The 7,500-nt window shown below is 35.8% G+C and overlaps 1 long non-coding RNA gene across 1 annotated transcript in view; it reads left to right on the top strand.

Moving 5' to 3' along the window:
- The first annotated feature begins 676 nt into the window (after positions 1-676).
- Positions 677-7,500, top strand: part of LOC307134582 — a 7,499-nt gene continuing 675 nt past the window's right edge. The window contains exons 1-6 of the long non-coding RNA XR_013817584.1: positions 677-723; positions 1,386-1,454; positions 1,568-1,636; positions 4,307-4,360; positions 6,538-6,582; positions 6,677-7,500. The exon at positions 6,677-7,500 is cut by the window's right edge and continues 675 nt beyond it. This is a non-coding gene — a long non-coding RNA (uncharacterized lncRNA). The remainder of the gene's footprint in view (positions 724-1,385; positions 1,455-1,567; positions 1,637-4,306; positions 4,361-6,537; positions 6,583-6,676) is intronic.

Below are 7,500 nucleotides of genomic sequence, written 5' to 3'. Positions count from 1 at the left end.
CCTGGTTAAAGCTACAAAACTGATTTTTTTTCTTTGTATTTGGATGTTTTATTGCAATTAATGACAGTCTGCAGCAGTTTATTAGGCTGTTTTCACTATAAGAGATCAACTATGATCCATATAGCCTGCTTGACTTCACATAGGGCTATACTCCAATGTCACCACCATGAATAGGTATGAATGATAAAGCAATGTATTGTGCAGCCCTACAAGTTAATGTTCATGGCTTTAATGCATCACATTACATGTGTGTTCATTACAGTATGTCAGGTTGTGTGTGGCTTTACACCAGTTTTATGAGGACACCGTATTATGAGGACATCATAAGAACATGTTCTTGATGTTTGTCTTGACTGAAGGATGTCAGTGTGTTGTGTTAGTTTGAGAATCCTGGTCTATGAGGACACTAGTTTTACCGGGACACTGTGGTGCACATATGGAATACTAGGATCGATACTGATAACCCATAATTCACAGCTCATTTCGGCTAATACCAATATCAAAAATATTTATTATAATTATTATAACATATATAATAATTGAAGAAGAAAAAAATAGGACCCTCGGTTGAAATTGGCTTTCAATATGTAATACTAAAATGAGTATTTATTTGTCTTTATTTTGTTTTGATTTTTATTTGCTCTTCTTTTTTTTCCAGATGATAACTGAGAAGAATTAGATTAAACCAAACAAGATACAGCAACTCTAAAGGTATCCAAGAAGGTAATGTAATAATTGAGTTATTCCTTAAAGAATAGAATAGATTTCAGCTCAGAAACAGATCGTTTGCCAGAGTTATCCGTCACTGAATTATGATTGTGTGTGTAAAAAGTGAGTCAGGATCACTTACTGTGCAACTAGCACAGACGCAGTGTCTCGTATCACTCTCATACACACAAATACTGGAGCTCAGGTGCCGTCCAAATGTGTCTAGTGACCAGTGTCCCGGTAAAACTAGTGTCCTCATAGACCAGACTTCTGTCAAACTAACACAACACACTGAGTCAAAGTCAAACATCAAGAACATGTTCTTATGATGTCCTCATAAAACGGTGTCCTCATAAAACTGTTGTAAGACACACACACACACACAACATGACATACTATAATGAACACGCATCTAATGTGATGCATAAAAGACATTAAAATTACCTTGAAATATTGATTTGAAATTGAACTATTTTGTAATCTTGTATATTATCTCATCAATATTTTATGTGCAAATATTTATTGATGGGTAGTTATGTATGATTATCTGATTATCCTGTCCATGTTTATTTTGTATTAATTACTGGCTGACTGTACATTATCCCTTTGCTATATTCCATATATTATGTTTTTAGGTGAAGTGTTTCTGTATGTAACGCTTTATTTCATATGTTCAGATCAGCCGTCAGACCCAGCTGTCATCAGGCAGTGGTGATTGTGCTGCTCTTACTGTGGGTCTACATGAGGTAAGTGAGAGTTGTGCTGTAAGAGAATGAGCAAACCAAGCAAACACACGTGTGAGATCTAGGCTGTTCACATATTTACATCAGTGTTTCATGTCTAATTTGATGTTTTGTAGACTCTCTGTGAGGTTGATCCCTCCGCACTCTGTCCCAGTCAGAAGTCAGAGATACAGAGAGTACAGAAGGTATTGTTTTTTCTTTTTTCTTTTTGGAAATTAAAATTAGGGATGCACCAATATAAACATTTGGGCAGAGTTCGATAACTGATCGTTCTTTATATTTGAAAGCTGATAACTGATATATTGGCCGATTAATCTAAATCCAAATTTTATATACTTTGAGAGCCTGATTACAAAAACAAAAGGCTCATCATTAAAGGTCCTGTTCTTCGTGATCCCATTTTTCAAACTTTAGTTAGTGTGTAATGTTGCTGTTAGAGCATATATAATACCTGTGAAATTATAAAGCTCAAAGTTCAATGCCAAGCGAGATATTTTATTTGACAGAAGTTCCCTTTCAAAGCCTACAGCGAACGGCTGGTTTGTTCTACATCTCTGTACATCCTGCTTTAATGACGTCAGTAGAGCAGTTTGTCGACTAACCTCCGCCCACAAGAGTACGCGAAAAAGGGGGCGTGGTCTTGTTGCTCCCGCGTGGATAAGAGGAAGTGTTGCGTTCGGTTGCGTTTGTATAGTTTGTTTGTCGCCATGTCGTCGAGACGCTGTTATTTTCATCCCGGAGTCAAGTCACCTTTGTTTGGCTTTCCCAGGGACGCTGTACTTAGAGATCATTGAGCGCATGCATCCCCGTTATGGTGAAAGGCGTGACCTTTCCGGTAACGTGCGCTCTGCGTGCGCTAAGCTGCTGTCGAATCACAACACGGGAACCGCTGGCACAATCAGAACTCGTTACGTGTTTCTGAAGGAGGGACTTCATAGAACAGCGAAATCTTTCTAGCCGTTTTGAGGACAGTGAAAACAGCGGTACACAGATAAGTAAATTGTGTGAAAAATACTGTGTTTTTTTTACACGCGAAACATGAACACATGTTATATTGAACACTGTAAACACAATCAAAGCTTCAAATAAACACGAAAAACGGGACCTTTAAAAGCCATGACTCAAACACTTCAACATAAATCAAACCTATACAGTACAGTAGCCATTCATTCTATTGGCTATCATATGATTGTAAAAATTAAATTAATTAACTTTCTTTATAAAAAAAAAAAATGACAACACTTTACAATAAGTTTTCATGTTGTTAGTGTTAGCTAACATGAACTAACAATGAATGAACAATACTTCTACAGGATTATTAATCTTAGTTAACGTTAATCTCAACATGTTTATGATCCAGTGTTGTATCTGTTCATTTAGTGCACACTGTGAACTAACATCAACTCACATATTTTATTAACTCACATTAACAAAAGTTTTGCTCTGTTAGTTCATGTTAGTTAATGCAATAACAAATGTATTGTAAAGTTTTACCCAAAACATCTATTGCCTTACAAATAATAATAAATAAAATAAAATTAAAATGCAAACAAGTCATGGGCAACATTACTTAGGCTACATAAAGAATCAAATGCCTGTGCCATGGATAAATCAAATCAAATGGACAATAAGGGAATTATTTTACTCATATTGTTGATGAAAATGATACAAGAACAATACAAGTACTAGTTCTGATAAATAATGCATCAATACTTTTGAAAACATATTAATATTTTTAAAATTACAGTAATATTATGCGTGTTTAATAGGATGGTTTCAAATAACGTGTGTTTGAGGTGCGCGCGCTAAAGCTGAAGAGCTGAATGAACACCCATAAACCCAAGCGCTTTTGTTTAGCTCAATGGAACACAACCTATATATGATCAATTCGATATTTATAAAAAATAAACACAATATTACAACTCCTACTTGCACAAAATCATGCATAGATGAACTTGAACTAAGTTACGTATTGAAACTCCTGTTGTGGACGCACGGCAACTAAACCCAAAGACTTCACAGCGTTTTATTCAGATAGTTTTCTCATTATAATGTAATTTATATATGACAGTCCCAATTATTGTTATTAATGTTCTGCGTTGAAGCCAATGAGCATCAGCGGTACAATGAAGAGCTTTGCCTGAGTTATTTAACTGATCCTAATCCATCCTATATGAGAGAAATCAAAGGTTTATACTACATAACTTTACTATCACGACTTATATCTGCACACATTGATGCAAATGCACAAGTGCACTTGACTGTGTTTGTCAAAATGTGGAACTCCTGTTGTTCAGCGCGTTCTTCCCACAACAGCGCTGGAACACAGCAACTAAACCCAAAGAATTCACAGCGTCTTATTGCAATAGTCTTCTCATTATAATGTTATGTATATATGACAGTCAGTTATTATTGTCCTGCATTGCTGTTTGAGCTCGCGTGTGGAAGAGATGATCACCGGTTGGCCTACAGTGAAGCACTTTACTGCAGCGTTCAGTAACTCATCCTGTCTGAGATAAATCAGATATACACAACATTTTAAAAATATTACAGCTTACAATTCCACAAAATGCTGCGAATGCACAAACAAACTCTCCCTGTAACACCGCGCTGATTGTGATGCACCTTGACTGTGTCTTCCTTTTCAAAGTGATTCAAACATTTCACAACCATCATGGTGAACAGTACACATCTGAAGCTGCAGGAAATAATCCATTATTTATTAGTCTTAATATATATCGGCCTCATTGTTATTATCAGATGGAGTCCAGTGTCTGTGCTGCTTCATTTGGATCATCTCTGAATCTTTGTCTGTAGTTGAATGTTTATCTCTTCTTTCTTTACCTTGCTTTCAGGTGAGCCCTGAGAAGGACCAGTTCTCATTGGATGATCAAGGCTGTGCTGAGATGGTAATAAAAAGAGCATTGCATCATTTTAGAAAATGCTAGTCTAGTAAGAACCTTTTCATGTGTTTTTACTGATATGATTTGTCAAAACAATTCCATTTACACTTGGCCACATAAATGGGCCTTTGCATTTTATTTCCACGCTATACGCTGGTTTAACGGTGTTCACGTCATCGTAAAACTACCGCTATGAGAAGCATGTTATTTATCATCAGCTAATTTCAAGATCAATAGGAGAGAGAGTAGCATCAGCACTGGTTAAATAATTTATTCTCACTACTTTTAATGAAGATGAGCGCTGTCATATCTGACTAGAACATGTCATATAGCCTAAAACACGCTCTCACTTGTTTATAATTTGGCAGTTTTGTGAGGAGTAAAGTTGTGGTAAACCATATGCGGTTTCAACAACCATCTGCATTTACACTTGTCCAGTTTCATCTGGAATGCGTCTCAGACCACCTCCTGAAGTGCTTTGAGTCACCGGATTTAATTCCGTCTCCAAATGTGTTTGTGTAATAACATAAATTGTCTTTGTATCTTGCGGCATGCACTTTGGTAAAGCGTCTCTAAAATGAAATTAAAATCAAAAGCACGATAGAGCTTCATGCCCTTATCAAATCACACAAGACGATAATGAAGTAAGTCTACAGTTTGTTGTGCTGCGTGTTTCAAACTGAACTGCACACTTTCCTCACTCCATCAGCTCATGATCTGGCATTGTCCACGCCTCGTTTCACAGCCAATAAATGCAGTGAACTCCATCTCTACATGTGCCTTGAGTTTAACATGCAGCGAGCACCACTTACACTCTATTAGCACATTTGCATTATATCCAAACTTTCTGTGGACAGCTGATTTAAAGTATTTCACCCCATTTGTAATAAGATGCGTTTATAAACCTGTTTCCACTGAAACTGCAGGCTTCTGCCAGTATAACAGCTTAAGCGAAGAAATTAAGAAGGAAGTATTGTAAAATAAAATAATCATTATAAAATATACATTTTTCATTGACAGTAGTAGTATATTAGTATCTTAGCAACAATTATAATAATAGTGATCTAAAAGTATTATAGTTATTATGGTAACACTTTACAATAAGGTTGTATTAGTTAACATTAGTTAATGCATTAGTTAACATGAACTAATCATGAACAATGCCTGTAGCTTTACTGTTTTTGTAAGGTTATCTTACTGTACATATTTACATTAGTTTACACAGCAGTTCACACACACTACGGATGAATATTTCTAACTCACCATCTTACTCTAAAGGTAAAAATGCTGTTGTATACCTTATCAACATTATTAAAACAAAGCATGTATATTATTGGATTTTGAGAACCTTATTATCACGTGTACCCTATTTCAACATTAACTGATGTGTTAACATTTGTAGGTTCATTAAATAATAATAAATGCTTTGTTAATGACAAGTCATGTTGATAAAGAGTCTACAAATGTTAATAACACATCAGGTAATGTTGAAATAGTGTACACTTTACAACAAGGGTAACAAAATCCATCAATACATGCTTTGTTGAATGTTAGTAATGATAGTAAAGTGCGTATAAACATGAACAACCTGTCTGTTGATGTTTAGATGGTTTCCACTTTAGAATTATGTTTGCCAACAGCCCAAAATCAATGGCTTAATATTAAATAATGTTGATAAGGTACACAACAGAATTTGTACCTTTAGAGTAAGATGATGCGTTAGAAATGTTCATTTTAAGCCAGTGGTTTTAAGACAGATATATACGGTGTGTGTGTGTGTGTATATATAGATCTATAATATATAATGCTGCAGTGTGTCAGTAGGTAATATCAGTTTACATTTCTAAACATTCCTTTTGCCATTAATTGTAATAATCAGTTATCAATAATCAGATTTTTGCACTTTTATATAGTGAAACTTTTCTAGAAGAACATTAATGGAATCGGTGTTGCACCAACATTGTAATTCTGGCCTATACCAATAAGTTGATCATGTTCATGTTGGTCAAAAACTTAAAAAGGAGGTGTTTAATATAACATTTCTTCTCCAGAATAATAATTTGAATGTCATTTGAAATGTGATTTTTTTTTTTAGATATCAGGTGTATATTCAGTTTTAAGATCTAGATACAGGTTTGCGTTATATCTGAGTTTCTGATCAGTGTATAACTGATTTCTTCCAGGTGTTCAGAAGATGCCCATTGAGAAAACCACTGAAGTTTCTCAAGGTACCTGAGGTTTAAATCAGAATACCTCCATCAGTGTAAGTACAGGAGCTCTCATTTAGTTAGAGCTTACTAAAGCATGTGTTCTTCTGTACAGACAATGACAGCGAGGCAGAAACTGAAAGGACAAAACGTGTGCTGGTCAAATGCTGAAGTTACAGCTGTAATTGAACATTTTAAGGCTCATATAGCCAAAGGAGAACTGGCCACACTGACTGAAAGACCGCAGTGTAAGACCGCTGAGGAGCCTGTTTTGGGAAAGCACAGTGGACAAAAGATATTTTGTAAGAAATCGAGGAATTACCTTGAAAAGCAAAGCCTAAAATAAGTGATGTTACATCATGTGTCTCATTTGATGCTGGATTATTATTTTAGTTGTTGGTTTTGTTAGTTCATTCTATAGCTAAACTTATGTAGGGCAGCAGAACATACTAAGAGCTCACTCTATACATCTAGAAGTTGAACTGTTCTTGAAAGAAATAGTATTATACGTTTCAAAACTATTATTGATCTGACTGCATTGGCACTATATGAGAACTGAAGTGAGCTGGACGATGACATGAGTGTTTTCTCCAGAGCTGCTATAGATCATGGCCGTCGGAACCATTGTATGTGTGCGGGAAAAGACCCACCCACTTTTTACGATCAATGATATTGGACCCACTCACTTTTACCGTCTGTAATTCAGCACGTCTGTGCACAAACCCTTAACCATTATTAAACACATGTTAGATGCTTTATTTCAACTTTTCTAATATTTTCTTCATTTCTATTGGAAATAATTGCCTTTCCGATCTGATATGTGATGGAAAAAGGGAGTAGAGTGAGTTCGGCAAAAGGTGGATTCGAACCGCGGGTCGATTTGCGTCAGCTTGATGCCATGCGTCTCACCCGCACTATTGCTGCTCTCACTGATGCGGT

The sequence above is a fragment of the Gobio gobio genome, assembly GCF_949357685.1.
Source record: "Gobio gobio genome assembly, chromosome: 12".
NCBI classification, from domain to species: Eukaryota; Metazoa; Chordata; class Actinopteri; order Cypriniformes; family Gobionidae; genus Gobio; species Gobio gobio.
The sequence above is the reverse complement of the archived record's forward strand: the minus strand, read 5'-3'. Positions and strand labels throughout refer to the sequence as shown.